The sequence below is a fragment of the Jaculus jaculus genome, chromosome 10 (assembly GCF_020740685.1).
Source record: "Jaculus jaculus isolate mJacJac1 chromosome 10, mJacJac1.mat.Y.cur, whole genome shotgun sequence".
NCBI classification, from domain to species: domain Eukaryota; kingdom Metazoa; phylum Chordata; class Mammalia; order Rodentia; family Dipodidae; genus Jaculus; species Jaculus jaculus.
The window spans coordinates 2,404,323-2,425,417 of record NC_059111.1 but is presented as its reverse complement, the minus strand read 5'-3'; the positions used below and the strand labels follow the sequence as shown (position 1 = coordinate 2,425,417).

Genomic DNA, 21,095 nt, shown 5'->3' with positions numbered 1-21,095 from the left:
TCAATATGACAGGATATATATATATATATCCAGGATTTTACACACACACACGCGCATATATATATATATATACATATATATATATATGCACACATATATATATGTATGTATATATACACATACATATATATATACATATATACATACATACATATATACATATGTGTGTGTGTGTGTGTAAAATCCTATTCCAAATTGACAACAACCATTTATCTAAGGATATCTACATTCTCCAGAATTCCAACTCCTAATACAAAACATGTGTACTGAAGTCTGAGATAACATTTAATAACAAGCTACAACTTTTTAATATAATACCATTCTGTTTGCCTGTAACCACATATAGGATGTTTAACATGGCATCAAATTTCATTACTGAAGAAATAGCTCTAAATACAAGTGATGTCTCAGCCAATGAACTACTTGCTTTAAGTAGCATTCTGCACCACCTAATTCCATAATACCAAAATAATACTTATTTGTCTGTGGACAATTTCTTAATATCTTCTAATTCTGACAGCCATTTATTTGTATAAAATAATTAATTCTTCTGTTATATCACACTGCAACCTTTTTATTTTACAAACCTTCCCATCCAGAATTCTATACCATCCCCATTAAGAACTTACTTCTATTTTAATTCCACCCAAGTATCTCATATTCATCTTTAATACCCTGGTCAATGATTGTATGGAATTCTCAGTCCTAGATAACCTATAATATTTATCAATAATTTTATATGATTGTCATATAAAGCATGTATGGCCTGTTCTAAATGTATTCTCAGCAATAATTTGTTCTTCCCCACTATGTATTACTTGTATTCAACCTTGTCAGTCATCTTCAAATTTTACTCTGCAAATGAATTGTTTATGGGTTTGTAAGGGTGAGATGATTATTCAACAATCTCGTATAGGGCATGAGATTCCCATTGTTTTTACTAAACCTCTGCCATTATTAGTTCATGAATATTATCACAAACTCAGATATCCAGTATTCCTCTCATAATTCAATAAATACATTAAATAATTTAAGTTAAAACTACATAGAAAAATAGCACTCATCACAAAAGCAGGAAAAATTACAAGAAGGCTTTAAAATACCAATCCCACTGTGATTATGATAATTCCACTGAGGAGGGCCCTTAGTGCAATGGGGTGGGGGAGAGGGAACATAAGACTATAACATGATTGGAATATGACCAAAGTGCAATATGTTCATATTTTGAAGCTCTCAATAAAAGAAACACTGACATTTTAAAAGAACTATGATTCCAAACTCCACAAAATTGCCAAATTGTTCCATAAACTGATAAGCAGATACACATGAGTTTGGGATTTGTAAAGAAAGAACAAATTCAAATACATGAGATAGTGAGATGCAAGATTTGTTCTCTTATTGTGTTTATCTCGCAATATAAGAAAACACACCCTACCATGATACCAAAATATATCAAAATATATCCTGTTTTTTACTTCAGTGGAGTTACCACGATCAAAATATGTCCTGTTTTAGGTATCATAAAACTGGCCCAATTAATTAAAATTCTTTGTATATTGTCTCTAGTTTCCTGAGCGGTCCATATTTTAAAAAAATCAAAAAGTATTGTCAGTCCTATCATGGCCATCCCTGTGATTAAGGCACATAGGAACTTTAATATGACATTCTTGCATGTTGGAATATATCCTTTGATCTCCTTTAGTGTGGAAGCTGCAGATATTAACTGTGGTTATATGTTAATAGGTGTTAAAGAGAATTCTTATGTGAAACACACTTTTCTCTGAGACCTTCAAGAACAAGCTTTCAAGTTGTTTGGTTATAATACTTCCGTGCTACGGACAGAATTGGTTATTCCTCACTTCGTAAATATAAGTAAGAAATGGTGAAATTTGGCTGATGAGTATTTAGGCATATCTGTGATAGATGAAATTGTTCTCTATTTAGGATTTCTTGCCTCGTGTTGATATGCAAGGTATGAATACAAAAGGTGTTTTCACCAATTAACTACAGGAAAAGTTAAACACTGCCATAACTTGTTTCTCTTCCAGAAATACATCTGTGCATCCAAAAAGGACAATCCTAATATGATACTGCAGTTAATTAGAAGCATTTGGAACCTCCATCACACCTCCTTTTCTTGTTTTGAGAGAGGGTCTTGTACAGCCCAGGCTGGCCTCAACCTCCCTATGTAGCTGAACTTCTGATCCTCCTGCTTCCACACCCCAAGTGTTGCAATTCCAGGTGTACCACCACACCCCGCTGATGTGTACTGGGGATGGAACTCAGGGTTTCATGCATGCTAAGCAAGTACTCTACCCACTGAGCTACATCCCAGCCCTGCTCCTACCCCTGACCTACTGTATCACATAATAGCTTGAAGACAGACAACACCCTTGGTGGCTCCTTAGCACATATCTGGTCTGCATTTGTCTCTTCACAAAGAAAATTAGTCTCCCTTCCCTCAATATAGGTTAGCTTTACACTTTCACCTAAAGAAGTAGGAAGCAAGAGAAGCTGATTGACTTCCAACTTGGTGAGGAGAGGAAGGCAGGTGCGTTCAGCCTTTGGGACTTCCATACACAGATCGGGTGCCTGAGAGCCTCTGATGTTCTGTCTGGATGTTTGTTTTTCAAACCAACTCATCAGAAGCACGTCTTCCTATAATGGAAGCCCCGTGATTATTGAGTTCCCAAGAGCCGGAACCTCCCTGCTGTAGTACAGACAGCTCAGAGCCATGAAAGTGAATAATAAAGGACTGGCAATATCAGGCTCATTTTGAGGTGATTTGTTCTTGTACAACAGGAAGCATGGCACATTTTTTCCTTTGTCCTGAAAGCCAAGGACTGCAGAGAAAACTTGAAGTCATCCCCTACCCCAGCTCTCATGGTGGTCGTGGTCTCCCCCTCTCTAAGTCCTATTTGTCTGTTAAGGTTATTATTCCCGCGTCCTTTCTGTCAGTTGCCTCTAATCCTTTCAGAAAAACAGATGAGGTACAAACAGGGATCTCCTATTTCTCATCTACTTCCTCTGTGTTCCCACATCAAAATTTATTTTCTTCCATTCTTCATGTTGTCTCATGAAAAATATGCATGTCGCATTTACTTTTCCTTCTCCAGTATCTGTAGTCTCCTGCTACCTGTGTCTTTGACCTCTGATTTTGAATAAGTATGAAGCTCTTCTTTTTGGAGGAATTCTTCACTCCCTTGCCACTTTCTTTTAATGGAAATCTCCTGGATGGAGCTTTCCTTCCCTTTTTATGGCTGCTTAGACTAAATTTTCACCTCTACATCATGATGCAGAATTCCACAGTTGCAACAGTCTTGGTGGAGAATGGAGTTGAATCCAGTTGGAATGCACCATGGAAAGCACTGTCATTTTTTCTGTGGTACTGAGGAATTAAATTTAGGGCCTTGGATAAGCTAGACAGACACTTTTATGCAATTATATTCTTAACTCTTTTACTAATATGTTTATTTTTACAGAGTCTTAACAAGTTGCCCAGGCTAGCCTCAAACTTGCACCTCTCTTGCCTCAAGAAACTGAGATTAAAAACCTGTAAGCCAACACACCTGGTCATCTGTGGCATTTTAAAAACGCAACAAATATGTATAATTTTATATTTCAATTCTAAGACAGGAATAGAAAGATGAAGGGAAGAGTAGGAAAAATACAAGAAGTGGAGGAGGAAGAAACGGACAAAGTCACTGTTTACATACCAATGCTTTAAATACTTAATAATGGTTATCACAGTAAATGCTATATATTTGATTGATTTGGAACTTATTTTATAAGATATGAGTTAAGACCTAGCTCTAACATGTGTACCAACTACCAAGCACTCTGGTAACCACAACTAGTGCAGTGCTGAGACAACAACGTGGTTATTACCTAGGTGCTTGTAACAGTCAAATGAGGGACAAAAGCAAATAGGCAAATGAATGAATATGCATGATCCTGATGTGTGCTCTGAGGGGAAAATAGTGCCATCATGAGAAAAGAGGAAAGGAAAGTATAGGAGTAGAAAAGCAGGAACACATGGTGGGAAGAAGCCCAGTGGTTATAGCAGTTACCTTCTTGTTGCTGGGACAAAAAACCTCATGAGAAGCAGCTTATAGTAAGAAAAGGTTTATTTCAGGCTTACAATTTTGAGGGAAGTGTCATCTTTGTGGGGAAAGTATAGCAGCAGCAACAGCCACAGCCACAGCCACAGCCACATGGGCATTGCATCTTCACAGCAGCAAAAAGGAAGCAGTATGAGTACTGGGCTATAATATCCACATGCCCACCTCAAGTGATATCCATCCTCCAGCAAGGCTCCACCTCTCAAAGGCCCCACAACTTTCTCAAATTGCCACTAGCTGAAGACCGATATTCAAAACTGAGCCTATGAGGGATGTTTTACAGTCAGATGACCACTATGGTAAAGTACTTGCTACAAACAATGAGCAACTGAGGACTGGATCTCCAGCAGCACCCAAATAAACCTTGGGGATGATAGTATGTACCAGCATTCACAGTGCTGGGAAGGCAGAAACAGAAGGATCCTTAGCATTTGTGAACTAGTCAGTCTAGCCAAATCAGTGACCTCTAGGCTGAGTGTAAGACCATGTCTCAAGAGAAAAAAGGAGGACAGTGACTGAAGACAGCACCTAATGTTGACTTCTGGCCTCCACATGCACACATTTGCACCTGCCTACACATGTGTGCCCATACACATTCAAGCACACATACATGCACATCACACACACACACACACACACACACACACACACACACACACACGCATACAAAAACAAACAGATAAGTGAGAAAAGAATCAAAGAAAGTGTGGTGTGGACTAGTGCACACAGAAGACTCAGAGGAGAAAAGAAGGGCAAACAGATGGGGGAGCCTAATGGAGGTGATGGAGTTTCTGCCATGAGAAGTTGATGATAGAGGTCAGGTTATCTGAAAAACAAGTTGGATTCAAGAAAAGGGACCAAGACTTAAAAGATTATCCAGAGGAAGCAAGTTCATGAAAGGTCACCTGGGGCCCACTGGGAATGATAACATCTAGCACAGCTGCTCAAAACTGTGCAGTCCAAAGCAAACGATTTCATCCTCAGGTCCCGCCTCTACGTTTCCTGTGCATCTCGTCTTGCAACAGCAAAGATAATATATATGAGATCCTGAAGAAGAAGCCCTGCCAAATGAGAGACCTTGACACCATCATAAAATGGAATTCAGTCCCAGTGCCTCAATTGATTTTTCTCAGGATAACAGATGGAGTACAGTATACAAACTCTAGAATGTTCCATGCCTTCCTGTGATATTAATATAATTAAGTTGTGAGAGTTAATTTCCCTTCATGTCAGAATGTACTAAAATCGATGGGGCAGTTTTTCTTCTGAAAACTACCAGTTACTGATGATTGAATACACAGTGTCGCAGCCATTTATAGAAACATTGGGGATGAATTCACAGCAACTGCAGTCGAAATTGCACCTGGATCATCCATCCTATCTCATTGTCTCAGGTAATTATTCTGTGCTGTGTGCACTTAAGAGCACAGAAAACAACGACACTTGGTCACTCATGTAGTAACGGGTTCAAATGACCCAGTGCTAACATTTTCCAAGTTGACCTAGAATACTATCACTTAAAAATATATATTGACTTACCTTTTTTCATTTTTCTTTCTATGTAGGCATTTCCAAAATATGAGAAAGAAATGTATTTGACCTTGAAATCAGCCACTAGAAAAATAGCCTGTCTAAATGTTACATTTCACCTAAAATATTATATTGTAGGGCTGCTCAATGGCACTGTTATAATCAAGAACCACCATCATTTTTTACACTCATGTTACCTAGGCTTAGAACTTAAGTCATTCCAAGGAGAAAATGTGCACACATGCACAGAGAAGGACACATACTCATGGACAATTAACAAATTTCTCTCTTTATATTCTTGAACAAATTTCTGAGTAGAAAACTGTGTGATGAATCTCATATCTCATACCTCTATTCACAGCTACTTCAAGAGGCAGAGACAGGAGGATCACAGGTTGAAGGACTGCCTAACCAACTGAGTGAGACTGCCTCATTTGGGGCCCAGTAGCAGAGCTCTTCTATAGCATGCACAAGGTTCAATCCAAAGTACCTTGCAAAAGAGCAACAAACATTAAGCACTTGATTTCAGTAATAAACGAGAGACAGCTAACACAGTCTTTCTCACTCAAATCACGTGATGGGGTTGGAGGGACTAATGGGCAGGGGAGGTTTATAACTGAGTCCAGCTCTGTGATGACAAAATGCATAACCTTGAACAAAGCCCATAACTTTCTAAAGCTCCTTCACACAAATATAAAATATGTGTGTGTAAATGCTCCAGCTTTTTCCTAGATATCAATTTCCCTTAAATCAACCTCATGAATTGTGATTTCTCCCTAACTAAACTCAATAATCCATAATTTATTCTTCTTGAGTCTGTTTTATCAATTATTTGTTTATTTGTTAAAAGTAGAATACAGGGCTGGAGAGATGGCTTAGTGGTTAAGCACTTGCCTGTGAAGCCTAAGGACCCCAGTTCGAGGCTCGGTTCCCCAGGACCCAGGTTAGCCAGATGCACAAGGGGGCGCACGCATCTGGAGTTCGTTTGCAGTGGCTGGAAGCCCTGGTGCACCCGTTCTCAATTTCTCTCTCTCAGTCTCTTTCTCTCTCTCTCTCAATCACTTCAAATAAATAAATAAATAATGAACAAAAAAATTAAAAAAAATAAAAATAAAAAAATGTAGAATACAGACACAAAATTGAGGTTAACAAGTGTGGGAGACACCCCTAAGCCCCAAATTCCTCAGGAGATCTTTACTTTCCAAGCACCAGACTTTTCTGCATTCTTTTGATGAGTAGTTATTATACCATGGTAAACTCTCACCTTCTGGTTTGTCTGTTTAATTCTACATTTAAAGGAAAAGGTTTTCACATTTTCTAGGTACTTTTTAAAATGTAGCTGCCACAAAGTTCACACTGTTTGGAAGATAGTGTTATGAAGAACAGCAAGCAGATCGTGACATACCATGGACACACTCAAGTTGTACAATCATTTCATTATCTCAGAAATTATCCACACCATTGGCAATCACTAAGCTATTTTTTTCTCCTTGTAGTTTTGTTCCTAGAGTAACACTACAAAGGAATTGGTTGGCTTATACCTTTCGAGTTGGACTGGTTTCACTGAAAGGAATGCATTTGATACTTAGCCAGGTTTCTGCATGAGACCAATAATTGGCTATTTATTGCCAAGTAGCATCCTACTATACAGACACACTAATTTGTCTGCTGAAGTTGTGCCCAGGCATAGATAAAGCTAGGGTAAGTGTGAATGTAAAAGATTCTGAAAAGAAGTTTTCATTTATCATTATAGAAAAATGAAGGAGTGTTACAAATATAAATTAAAAATTATTTTCATAGTAGTTTGATAAGATAACTGACTACTGATCCCACAACAAATAAACAACAACCCCTTGGGGAATACCTGCAACCCCACTGAGGAGCGTCCCCATGTAATGGGGGCAGGGACGAGAGCAAAGAGGGTACCAACACATGATGTATCCATACAAAATATGTTGTTAATAATAATAATAAGCATTTAAAAATAAGGTGAGGCGGAAAGAATGTCAGAGTTACATGTTGGGTCATGATTTTCAGAGACATTTATCATACTAATAACTGGGGGCTAACTCCACAATGCACGACCCATTTTCAATAACAAGGAGGGTCTACTGGGAGGGGGTAGATCACAGATGAGCCTAAATAATGGTACCAAACTGCCTGTATTTACTGAAAAGAAAGCTAATAAATTAAATTTAAAAAAATAAAAATAAAAATAAGGTGAAAATTCAATTTTGTAAGAAACTTCCAGCCATTAAGCCAAAATGCTTACGTCATCAATCATTCCACCACTCTGTATGAGAGCTTTAGGTATTTCCTATTTTTTATTAAGCTTGTGTGCATGAAGTGTGTGTATGGGCATGCCACAGCACACCTGCACAGGTCAAAAGACAAACATGAGGCTTTTCTCCTCTCCTACCTTCTGTTGTTTGGTTTGGTTTTTTGAAGCAGGGTCTCACTGTAGTCCAGGTTAACCTGGAACTCACTCTGTAGTCCAGTATGGCCTCAAACTCACAGGGATTCTCTTGCTTCAGCCTCCCAAGTGCTGAGATTTAAAGGTGTGTGTCACCTTCTTTTGAGACAAGGAATCTGGCTGTGTGGTCTCTGTCTCTTGTGAGCTTCTGGATTTTTCTGCTTCCGCCTCCTTTGGCATAGGCATGTTGTAATTAAAGGTATGTGCCACTTTGCATCCAGCTCTGGGTGGGTGCTGAGGAGGATCAAACTTGGGTTGGCAGGGTTGCAAGCAAGCACCTTTAACCACTGAGCAACCTTCCCCAGTGCAGATTTTACCTTTCTACACTGTGCTTGCTAATAACGTGTCTGAGGTTTAAATAATCAGACATGTTAATAGAGATTTGGTGATAACCTAAAAAGACTGAACATTCATTTCTCTACAGTTGGTGACATTAAACATTGTCTTATGAGAATAGTTTTCCTATGTGATATTTCTTTAGTGAATTGGTCAAATCTTTTGGCATTTGGATAACTAAATTGCTAGCTCCTATATTTCTATTTGGAGAATTCTTTTGCATAGCTGGATACAATTCATTCATCAGATGCATAATTTGGGAATAATTTCCCTTCAAGTTCTGACTTTGTTTTCATCGTTTTACAGTGCTTTTTACACCTGAACTTACTTAGGTTTGAAATTCAAATATGTCATACTTTTCTCTTCTGTGGCTTATGGGTTTTGTTGTGATTGGTGTGTGCGCGCTTTGCCTGACCTGAGGTAACAAAGCCTTATGGTTTTCTTCTAGATGAATTAAAGTTTTAGATTTCATAGACCTATTGACCACTTTCATGGAGCGGTGAGAGTGTGTGACACACACACACACACACACACACACACACACAGAGAGAGAGAGAGGGAGAGAGAGAGAGAATATATGAATGTGTTTGCCAGGGCTTCTAGCTACTGCAAACAAACTCCAGACACATGTGATATTTTATGCATTTGACTTTACGTGGGTACTAGGGAATCAAACCAAGTTTTTTAGGTTTTGCAGGCAAGCACCTTAACTGTTGAGCCATCTCTCCAGCCCCACTTTAGTTAACTTTTGCATAAGATACTAGTAGGTTGAAGTTCATTTATTCATACAGCCAAAAGGTGGGTCGTCATGAAGAATGGCCAATAAACATCTCAAAAGGAGTTTGGAAGATAAAAAACATGATGGACGTGGTAACTCATGCCTATAATGCCAGCACTCTAGGTGGAGGCTGAGGTGGGTGGATGGCTATGAGTTAAGGTCACCCTGGGATGCAGGGTAAGTTCTGGGTCAGCCTGGACTAGAGTGAGATTATAACTCAAAATAAAGATATTATAATGCTCACAACTCTGAAAGATCAGCTTAATCATATTTTCATTCTTAGGACAGCATTCAGAAAGGCTCTTGAATGAGTTCTCTGATCTTTTGTCCTGCAATGTGTTTTCTCTAAATTTGGTGTCATGTGAAAAGTGAACATTTACTAGGGTAGGGTACCCTTGCACTAGGGGCTTGGAATGGCTGACCCTATGGTATTGGTGCAGGTTGGCCCATGAAGGGAGGGCAGTAAGCTGGGTTTCCAGCCTCATCAGGACTATAGGGTGTGCTTGCAAAATGTCTCCTGAACCCGGGCTCTGTTATTTCATGGCTATGGACAAGAGGCCTCTGAGCCTGACCACATGGATCTTTCTAGAGAACTGCTTGTATCCTTCTCAGCACATGAGCTGGCTTTCCTTAGAGTGAGCACAAGAGGAAGTAACAAGAGCACTGGATAGTCTGCATTTGGTTGTTAGTCTCATTCCTTCTGCATTCAGTTTGCAAGGGTGCAGTCACTAAGCATATCCCGTGTTCAAAGGAGAGAGGTTAAGGTTCACCAAAGTAGAAATATCAAGGTATTTCAGGGCATTTCTTAAACCATCACTTTATGTTTTTATTTCACAAATTTGCCAAACTAATTTCCTTAGGCAATAGTTCTAGTAATTTCTATCACAGTAGGTCAGAAATTAAATTACCACACACCCTACAGGGATATTTACTGTATCTGGTGAAGATCCTTCAGAATTGAAAGAAAGGAGTTCACACTGGATAGTATCTTATCAGCAAAGAAACACATGACAGCTGCACATGAAATATGTGTCTTTTTGATAACACTTCTGCACCCTACAGCTTGACGAAGAACAGATTAAAAAGTAGACATTATGGCCTGGCTATCCCTGTCAATAGAGAGGAAGGAAAGGTAGGCAGTATCTGGAATTCAATGTGCTTTTCTGAGAGCAAAAAATGCTTAATGGTCAGGTTCCAGCACACACCCATAATCCTAGCATTCTGAGAGGTGGAGTCAGCTTGAGACTTTCAAATAAGAACCAAAATAAACAGCAAGGGACAATGTATCCAAGGAGAAAATGGGCAAAATAAATGGCTTCTGACATTCAATTTCAATTTAAAATATAAAATTATTATTAAGTAAGGACATAGGCTGGTGAGCAAGGACACATGGCCCCTCTCTCATGCTTAATTTGAATTGTCAAATGCTAAAAATGCATGTCTTGCATGCATCCCAGGGCTAGGAGTGGAGAAAGTCATGCAAATCAAACTGGAAAGATATATCAAGAAGATGTGTAATATGAATATAAAACATATAATGTTTATGAAATAAGTCCTTCAGAATAGATTTAACACAGCATATGTTAGATAAACACAATGCTCAGTGAGGAGGAAGTGGGCATACTATGCTGCTCCCATTTAGTAATGTATCATGCAGCTGTGAAAAATGAGTGATAAAGATACTATGGCAACAAGGTAAACTTCCTGTAATGTTTTAAGGGGAAGTATAGAAACTAAACCTGCATATTACAATTATGCAAAAAGTAATTTACAGAAAGCAAGAAATTTACACACTATATACAATATGTGTAAGTAATAATATTTCTGATTGGTACGCTTTAGGATATATTTTTCTCTTCCCTCTCATATATTTACTTAAATGTATTAGATCTTACAAAATGTATTTATTTAGTGTAAGTTACGTGTATGTATATGCCTGTGTGAACACTGTTGGGTTTGTGTACATGCATGTGGAAGCAAGAGAACAACCTTGGGTGTTGTTCCTCAGGTGACAGCAACCTTTACTTTTTTGAAGGTAGTATATCTCACTGGCCTGAAAATAACCAGGCAGGCTCAACTAGCTGGCTTCTGAGCTCCAGGGAGGCTCCTGCCTCTGCTTCCTCAGCTCTGGGATTTGCAAGACCCCTTGCCACCACACTTAGCATTTTACACACTCATTCTGGGGATTGACATTAGGGCTTCAGGCTTGTGAGGCAAGCATGTGACTGACTGAGCTATTTCACTAGACCAGAAAATGGATTTATATGAACAATGCAGCCATATCTGGAGTGGGGAATGCTCCATGTCCACTAACCAAAGCAGTAAAGTATGAGTAAGATCAGACTAAATGAGGTAGTTCATTCTGTCACAGGTTAACAACTGGGAGAAATCTATCAATTTCTCCAAAGTTATGGGCTGGGCAGATGGCTTCTTGTTTGAGGTACTTGCTTGCAAAGCCAAAGAACCCAGGTTTGATTCCCCAGGACCCATGTTAACCAGATGCCCAAGACGGTGCATGAGTCTGGAGTTTCTTCTCAGTGGATAGAGGCACTGATGTGCCCATTCTCTATCTGCCTCTTTCACTCTCACGCTCTCAAATAAATAAGTAGAAAGCAATGTCTCGAGAGTTAGAAAATGTATTTCTAGGAAGGGTTAAACACTCTGGAAAGAATAGGATTTGAAAAAGTAGGGTGAAATAGGATGGACAGATCTTCCTGTCAAAAAAGAAAGTTGTACTCTGGGTCAGCCTGTTCCTAGAAGGGGAGGGAAGAAGTGTGTGTGATGGTTTGGGATAGGGACTGGTCAAAGTTCAAGGACCAGGAGGAAAGAAAGAAGCCTAAAAGTTTTCTAAGTAAAGGTAGTAGGTATTGTTCCAAAATCGGTCAGTGGGAATAAATAATTCAATTTACCATTTGTAATGTGAAAGCTAAAAGTTTGAAAAGGCCATACCCATCCTTTTCGTAGGTAAGCAAGGATGCACCAATACATCTTACATGAGACATATAGTGAACTACAGTTTCTTGTCATAAACTCTTTCTGGTTACTTACTTCAAGCATCCAGAATCAGTGTTAGATACAATTCAGCACTGTTTCTGATTACACTACTATAACTACTGCTTGGCAATGCATGTGGAAGGCTGAGGCAGGAGGAAGTTGAATTTGAGGCCAACCTGGGCTACCAAGCAAGATTAAAAAAAACAAAAAACAACTATTGTATCAATTACTTTCTCATTACTGGGACAAAACACCTGGCCTGAAGCAGCTAAGGAGGAAAGGGGGTTGCTTTTGGCTTACTGTTTTGAGGAGGGAAGTTTGTTGCAGTGAAGAAAGCATGGCAGGAGCAGGAAGCTGGAGTCACATCATCACATCAGCAGGGAGGAAGTTGAGCAGATGAACTTGAGGTTGGGCTACAGCACATCAAGGCTGGCCTCCAGTGATACACTTCCTCCACAAAGCATCACCTCCTAAAGGTTCCACAACCTATGGCACCATCAACTGAGGATTAATTATTCAAACACATGAGTCTCCCCTTAGACATACCGTCCAAATCACCACAAATATTACTGTTTTTGTAACCCTTTATTCAGCAATCCAAAACACTCTGCTTCTCTCCTCTCCTTCATTTCTGTTGGCCCTAGGAAGTATCATGGTTCCTAGACCCTGACCTTAACAGATGTCATCCTTGAATGTAAGACACAGAAGCATGGAGTGTCTTCAAGATTCTTAAGGTGGGCTGGAGAGATGGCTTAGCGGTTAAGCGCTTGCCTGTGAAGCCTAAGGTCCCCGGTTTGAGGCTCGGTTCCCCAGGTCCCACGTTAGCCAGATGCACAAGGGGGCGCACGCGTCTGGAGTTCGTTTGCAGAGGCTGGAAGCCCGGCGCGCCCATTCTCTCTCTCTCCCTCTATCTGTCTTTCTCTCTGTGTCTGTCGCTCTCAAATACATAAATAAATATTTTTAAAAAATACATTAAAAAAAGGTTCTTAAGGTACTTATGGTAGAACTCATCCAAGTACAAAAGTCACACATACATGGGTAGGGTTAGTAGCTTCGATACAAAGTTCTGCAGTTAGATTCAGGCCTGGTTAGGGAAATTGATTACGAGGCACCTTGAGAGAAGACAGTTATATCATACCTGGTATACTCTAGTGTGTCTGCTAGGAGCTCCATGTGCCAGCTTCTGAAGAAGCAGGGAAGGTCAAAGCACTTTCAGTTGTAGAAAGTTGGGACAAGGGTTATGACAGGAAGGGAGAGAGTATGGGAGTGTATGCCTAGTTTGCATGTGGAAGTGAGGTTCTGATGAAATGGTTCCCCCACCAAAAATAAAAATAAAAACAAATAAAGAACTAGCAAGTCACAGAGAATGCAGAAGTGGAGGCAGGGAAGAAAAGGCCCTTTAGGAGAGGCCTAAACTCGTGAACTGCTGAGCGCCAGGCTTCATATCCTGAGCTCTTGGGTATCCAGGTATTACTGAAGAGGGAGGTGATGAAACCTCTGCCTACCTGTTTGCAGGGTCCTGACAAAAGCAAGCATCCATCCCTCCCACCTCCCCAAGCCGCCCAGGCAGAAGTGGCACATGCCCACCCACAGTGGGCTCCCACAGCCGCTGGTTATGACCCTGAATGTCCGGGATTCCGGTGTGAACGCCCTCAGGGGTCCTCGGAATGAAAGCCCTGGCCACCTCCTCCCAGACAGGGTCTGCAGTAGCCTGGGGCTCACCCCGGGTGCTTGGCTGGCAAGCCCACGAGGAACCTCCCTGTCTGAGCTTCCCCCACTGCCTGGCTTTCTTTTGTATTTTCTTTTATTTTTCCTTCCTTCCTCCCTCTCCTTTTTCTTTCTTTCTTCTCTCTTCTCTTTCCTTTTCCCTCCCTCCCTCCCTTCCTTCTCTCTCTCTCTCTCTCTCTCTCTCTTGTTCCCTTCTTTTCCCTCTCTCTCTTTTCTTAACATGGTTTCTGAAGTTTGAACTCCGCTCCTCCCGCTTGCCGGCAAGCACGTCAGCACAGATTTCCGCGCCGGGCTCCGGTCTCGGCCCGCGGCCCTGGGGGGAGGTTCGAGGGCGGGCGGGCGCGGCCCTCCCTCAGCCCAGGCAGCGCGGGGCGCTCGGGGCCGCACCCGGCCCGCGATGGGAGGGCGGCGGCGGCGGCGACCGGAGCGGGCCGGGCAGGGCCGGGCGGGGCCGGCCGGAGGAGGCGGGGAGCCCGCGGTCCGGCGGCCGACTGTCAGTCCGTGCGGGTGTCCCGCGGCCGCCGAGGACGGCGTCCCCTTGGTGCGCAGCGCGCGGCTCTGGTAAGGCGGGCGGGCGGGCGCGCGGAGCTGAGGGGACACGGGCGGGCGCGCGGAACAGAGGCGACGGGGGCGCGGAGCTGAGGGGGTGCGCGGAGCTGAGGGGACGCGGGCGCGGAGCTGAGGGGGTGCGCGGAGCTGAGGGGACGCGGGCGGGCGGGCGGGCGGGCGCGCGGAGCTGAGGGGACGCGGGCGCGGAGCTGAGGGGACGCGGGTCCTGACGAGGTTCTGAGGGACCGCCCGGCTTCGAGGCAGAGAGGGACCAGAGCGAGGCCGCCGCGCCGCTTCGCCTCCAGCGTCTCTCGCCAAAGGCGCTCGGGGTCGCGAGGCCAGCCTCGGGGACGGAGGTTTCCCCGGAGGCCGCGCTGGGAAGCGGACGTGCGGCCCCGTCCCGCGCTCGCCCGCTCCTCTCTCAGGGCCGCCCGCCCTCTCCGCCCTCCCGGAGCCCCACGACCCGGGGGAGACGTCCGCGCTGAGCACGCTCCAGAACAGCGGCCACTGGTCCGCTAGGGCTGCTGCTGCTCTCCTTTTCTTTTCTTTCTTTTCTTTTCTTTTCTTTTCTTTTCTTTTCTTTTCTTTTCTTTTCTTTTCTTTTCTTTTCTTTTCTTTTCTTTTCTTTTCTTTTCTTTTCTTTTCTTTTCCTTCCCTTTCCCTTTCCCTTTCCCTTTCCCTTCCTTTCCTTTCCCTTCCTTTCCGTTTCCCTCCTCCTCCCCTCCTTCTCCCCTTCCCCCCTTCCACCTTCCCTTCTGTTCCTTTCCTTTCCTTTTGTAAACATTATTTATTCCTTAGCCTACATTCCTAAGTGTCCCGTGGTGCTTTCTGTGAAGAATGCAAGGGCTGAGGGAGAAAGGGAAGCTGTCCTTGAATGGGATTGAAAGACCACCACAAAATAAATAAATAAATAAATAACAGTACTGGTACTGTGTATTGAGTCCGAGCATTTCCATTTCTCTGAGGAAAGAGATTTGCAAAGTATAATTATTTTCTCAGAACAGTGAGCACTGCTATGGTTCTCTTTATGCTGGGTGCATGTATGCACCCTTCAGCTGTCTGCCCGCCCGAGGCACCCCTGATAAACCCGACGTTCTAGCTGATAGAAGTCCACCACAGTTGAAGAGTATATTTAGGTTCTGAAAAAACTCCAAAGGACCTTGGCAGTAGTATTGGCATCAGGACTATTTCAAAACTTCAAGATCTCTGCATTCAGATATCCTTGTGATTCAACAATTGCCTTGTTTCTGTTACTTAATAATAACCTGGGTTAATAATACAGCTTACAGCAGTTTGTGTCCTTCATAACAATTTTATCACATCTTAACAGGTAACTCCCTAGGGCTGGTTTTGTGTATACAGTGATCCTCCGTTGCCCCTGACACTCCCAGTAAAAACAAGTTCTAGATTCAACTCTTCTCTAGGCTGAATGGGGACAGGGGATTTAGTACGGACCTAGGCTGAAAGTATCAAACCTTGCACTGAGTTCTTGCCCCAGAACCATTCTGAAGTCCTGGCAAGTACCCTCATTAACTTTGGGCATCTCATAACTATTTTGTGTTATTTTTATCTTTAAAAATGAAATTGCTAGAAAGGACATTTGGGTCCCTTGGAACTTCTAAAAATGCACATGACCCTGTCTCTCTAGAATCTTAGCCCTGAGCAATTTTGAACATAGAGTTTGCACATCATTATGCTGGGTGGTTTTAGCTTTATAGACTGGGTCCTTCTGTCTCTGGCTCCATGGCTGTGGTATGACAAGCACATGCTCTCATGTGGTTTTATGTGGTTCTGGGAATCAAATACAGGTCCTCATGCTTATTAGGCAAGTACTTTACTTATTGAGCGATCTCCCCAAACTCTGGAGTTGTATTCTTTTTTATAACTATATTTCTTTTTATTGACAATTTTATTCATGTATACAATGCATTTGGTTCATCATATACTTCAATTCACTTCTTTTGTATCCCTTGCCTGACTCTTTCCTCTGTACCATGTCTTTCTTTTTTTTTTGAAGTAGCTGGAGTTGTAGCTTAAGATGAGCATTTTCAAACTGATTGGTCTAGGGAAGAAGAAGAAAGTGACATGACATGACTCTTTCATATTTACTCATAATGTACACATTAATTCTTTGACTTCCTCTGAACATTTGGAATCTATCTATCTATCTGTCTGTCTGTCTGTCTCAGGCGATTATGGCCATCTTATAGTAAAGTTCAGGAAGTAGGAATAATTACAGCAGAGCAATCAAGACTCCTATAATTTAAAAAAGGAAGACCAGAAAATGGGGAGTGCTAAACTTATCTAGGAAAAGCTCAAAGGAGCTAATATTTAGCTTCAGTCTCAAAGGTTCAAATTTTGTGAGCCTTTGCCAGGTGAAAATGCTGAGACTGGCCATATCCTCAGCCAAGTTGAAATAGGTATTGTGGAGCAAGGGAACACAACATGTGCACATCATGACATACTATTTGGATACTGTCCATTCTTACTGGCTACAGGTACAGCATTGGACAATTATTTTACCTATGGACTTTAGTCTCCTGAAATGAGAATCTTACTACATTTTTAAAAATATTTATTTATTTATTTGATAATAGAGGAAGAGAGAGACAGAACGGGCACACCAGGGCCTTCAACCACTGCAAACAAACTCCAGATGCATGCACCACTTTGTGCATCTGGCTTATGTGGGTTCCTTGGGAGTTGAACCAGCATCCTTTGGTTTTGCAGGGCAGTGCCTTAACCATTAAGCAATCCCTCCAGCCCAAGAATCTTCCTTTATTTTTTAAGGTAATGATATAAACTTCAAATTTTATGTTATCAGGTGTCTTCCTCCCAACATTGTTGGAAGACTTCGCTGTATGCAAAGCACTCTCCAAGGGACTACATACCAGGCACTCAGCCAGGGTGGTACCCTAGAGCTCTCCTCTTGATTAGTCACAGGGAAACAGTAGACTTGAGTCCAGGTAGGATTTATGACTTTCATAGATAGCATTAAAATCAGACCCAGAAAGATGTTTACAATGGTTTAGAGTAAAGCACGAAATCATAAATATGCTACCATCACTAACCTTTCCTTCCCTATGTGTTCTGTTTTCCTTCATTGATGATTGTGTTATTGCCTGAGTTTGGGGACAAGGCTCTGTGTAAGAAGTTCTTCACAATGTGTATGTCTGTGTTCTCTTCTGGGAAAAGTCTACATTCCTATATATGTCTGATAGGATCCTTGACCATTTTATTCCAGCTCCAAGCTCCACTCACTGCTTCAGTCTGCTATTGAACTGAGTCTTAGGGGAAAAAAAAAGTCTGGGCTGGAGAGATGGCTTAGTGTTAAGATGCTTACCTGCAAAGCCAAAGGACCTATGTTTGACTCTCTTGGTCAGGTTCCATGTAAGTCAGATGCACAAGGTGACACATGCACAAAGTCACACTTGTGCATGAGGTGGCACATGCATCTGGGATTTTGTTATAGTGGCTGGAGGCTCTGGTGCACCATTTCTCTCTTTCTCTCTCTTGCTCATACTCTCTTGTATAAAAAAAAAGCCAGTCTGTTGGACTTGCCTCAAAAAAAAAAAAAAAAAAAAAAAAAAAAAAAAAAAAGGAAAGGAAAGGAAAAAAGATCTAAGTGAGATTTGAACATTTTGAGAGGAATTTCTCATAGAATTTTACCTTCTTGATTTTTCTTTGGTACGTTTAGATTTGAAAGTCCTTTTAGATGTGGAAGAATTTTCCTTGAGATTCTAGCTTAACCATGCATGAGTTACCTCTCTCCCTAACATGGCATAAATTTTCTGGATAATTGAATGCTTAGAGGTGCCCTTTTTCAAAAATTCTTTCCTCTACATGGGCTTCAAAGGAAAACCACGGTTTTGTTGTAATGCTCTACAAAACATGGAAAAATACTACTCATCAGGTAGGTACCAGAAGACAGCAAAGTAATAATTTTAGTAACAATTTTGTTCATTGTAGAGAAAATAGTTCTTTTAAAAATATTTTATTTTTATTTATTTGTTGGGGGGGATGAGCATGCCAGGGCCTCTAGCTGCTGCAAACAAACACCAAATGCATGCTATACCTTGTACCTCTGGCTCATGTGGGTCCTGGGGAATTGAACCTGGGTCCTTTGGCTTTGCAGGCAAATACCTTAACTTCTAAGCTATCTCTCCAGCCTGAGAAAAATGGTTCTGCTGTGGCCTAGATCAGGACTATTGGGTAAGGAAGGCCCAACTGATACAAGGTACAAGGTATTCTCACCAGGCCAGAAGAAGTTTTTCTTTGTTCACCAAGGAAGAGTTTTTCTTTGCCCAGTGAATTTTCTTTAATCAGTTAAATCGAATATTTCACTGTGCTTTGTAAAAGTGTCCAAGGTTGATTCAAGATGCCCAACTCCAAATGTGAATATGTTTGGAGGGCTAATCTAAATTCTCATTCTGAGACTCTTATTCTTGAAGGTTCTGATGTACTACATCAAGTAGGAAGCCTAGCAATCTTTATTTGAACAGACTTCTGAGGTGATGCTGGTTCCCATAGAAACTTTCTACGTTTTTTGAATAAATGATTTTCTAGCTGTGTTCACATTGCACTGAAAATAGAGCTATCTCTCTACCTATGGGTTGTTACCTACTGATCCAGTATCTTTTCTTTTTTCTTTAATACATAAAAGAAGGACTTGGGCTATAACTGTAAATTTCCATTCTGTTTCTTATTTTGATGTGTTTCTTGTTTCTTAATTTTTGGTATACTGTGGGCTAGTCTGAAGCAGCATTCTTTCAACACTTACAGAATAAGGTATCTCCTTGAAGACATTGCCTGCTGAAGTCCATGGGCTTCTGAGGGTCTTGAGACACTTGCTTTATCTATTACATCCTCATCATGGTTAGACATCTGATAGAGGGATGAGTTCAGGACTCTGAGTTTAGGAAGCTGAGGTGAGGTTTAGAGAGTACATGCTCATTAGACTGTACTACCTTACCTATTTTCCCAACTGTGGATATAAATTCCAAGCTGAGTATTTCTGTAATTGACTTTCCTCAGAGAGCCCTCTTCACCCCTGCTCCAGGTAGGTTGGATGCACACCACGCTGTGATCTCCCTGTATCTTTTTTAAAAAATATTTATTTATTTGAGAAAGCAAGAGAGAAATGGGCACGCCAGGGCCTCCAGCCACTGCAAATGAACTCCAGACACATGTGCTATTTTGTGTATCTGGCTTACGTGGGTCCTAGAGAATCAAACATGGGTCCTTTTGCTTTTCAGGCAAACCCTTAACCACTAAGCCATCTGTCCATCCCTCTCCCTGTATCTTATCTTGGGATTAAAGACATTACACTACTTGCACCTGGCTTTATGTTTGTTTGGAGCATCTGAACACCGGTGGCCAGGCTGGCTGAAGCAAGTTCTTTTAACCACAGAGCAATTTCTCCAGCACCTATCATTGTTATTCTTATCTGTCTATTAATTTATTAAGATAAAAAGTGACTGTGATTGTTGAACAGTTCACCGTGTGTGTTACTTGTTTCTCTTCTTCCTTTGGCCCTTGGAAAAACAAAGACCCTTTGAAGCACCCAGTATATATGCATTTTTATTTCACATTGAACCAAAAATACTGGCTGGAAGAACTTTACTTGCTTTTTATTCATGTGAGAAAATCCAAGCTAAAGTGACCCTTGAATTGCTAATGTCTGTCGCCTGGAGAAGGAGAAAATTATTTTCTGCCCTCTGTGTTGCTGTGTCTAGAACATGTGTTCTGAGTAGCTGCTGTTTTCACTGCCTCTTTTTCCAATTGAGGTGCAACATAAACTATTTTAATTAATACTGTGTCACCAAAAGGGATTGAAATAGCCAATTGAATTCTGCCAAGATAGAGTCTTTTGATGAAAACATATCTTTATTGATTGTGGATGAAGAAAATCATTCTTAAAATGAAATCCAGAGGAAAATCATATCCCTCAGAGAAAATTTCTGAGTGGCAGGCTGAGATTAACATCATAAAATTGAATTTGTGCTGCAAGCCTTTGATGTAATCAGCAGCTGGGAGATGGTGTTGCCCTTGCTGAGCTCTCTCTGATTGCAGTGAATTATTGTGTGGAATGAAATAAGTGTTTCTGGTGTCCCTCCTCCAAGAAATACAAACAAGGTATTACTGGGTAGTTTCTTGCTAGTTAAAATGGGTTGGATCGATTCTAGGCCTCTTAAGGCCCTTATATGCCCATGCACTATAGAAGTTGGGCATTTATTTATGACCCAGGGAAAGAATTGTTGATATCACTGTATAGTGACTTCTTGGTCAGTAGAAACCTATTGGAGCAGAAACCAGAGGTTCTCCTTCCTAGGGACTGTTCTGGAATAAGCATAAGTGGGCAGTAGGTTCTAAAGTGCTGCCCATCAGACTGGGAGTTACTTAGTAAAGTGCTTGCTTTGCCAGGATGAAGACCTGAGTTTGCAAACCAGTGCTCACATACATGCCAGATGTGATGGTGCATTCTTGTAATCCCAGCTCTGGGGAGGCAGGAACATGAGAATACCTGGAGCTCTCTAGGCAGCTAGTAAGACTCTTCAGTGAACACCAGACCAATGTGAGACTGTCT

The 21,095-nt window shown here is 41.5% G+C and overlaps 2 protein-coding genes across 4 annotated transcripts in view; one reads left to right on the top strand and one right to left on the bottom strand.

Annotated features, from left to right (window-relative positions):
- The window catches only part of Unc13c (unc-13 homolog C), a 583,772-nt gene extending 570,092 nt beyond the window's left edge, over window positions 1-13,680 (bottom strand). The window contains exons 1-2 of the mRNA XM_045160688.1: window positions 13,371-13,680; window positions 12,533-12,718 (exon numbers count right to left, since the gene is read on the bottom strand). The gene's annotated coding sequence lies outside the window, so the exon portion shown is untranslated. The remainder of the gene's footprint in view (window positions 1-12,532; window positions 12,719-13,370) is intronic.
- A 772-nt stretch (window positions 13,681-14,452) lies between these two features.
- Window positions 14,453-21,095, top strand: part of Wdr72 (WD repeat domain 72) — a 214,912-nt gene continuing 208,269 nt past the window's right edge. For 2 of the 3 annotated variants that reach the window (XM_045160886.1, XM_045160884.1), the window contains exon 1: window positions 14,465-14,521. The gene's annotated coding sequence lies outside the window, so the exon portion shown is untranslated. Of the gene's footprint in view, window positions 14,522-21,095 lie in introns of all 3 variants that reach the window. The other variant, XM_045160885.1, reaches the window with a different exon arrangement.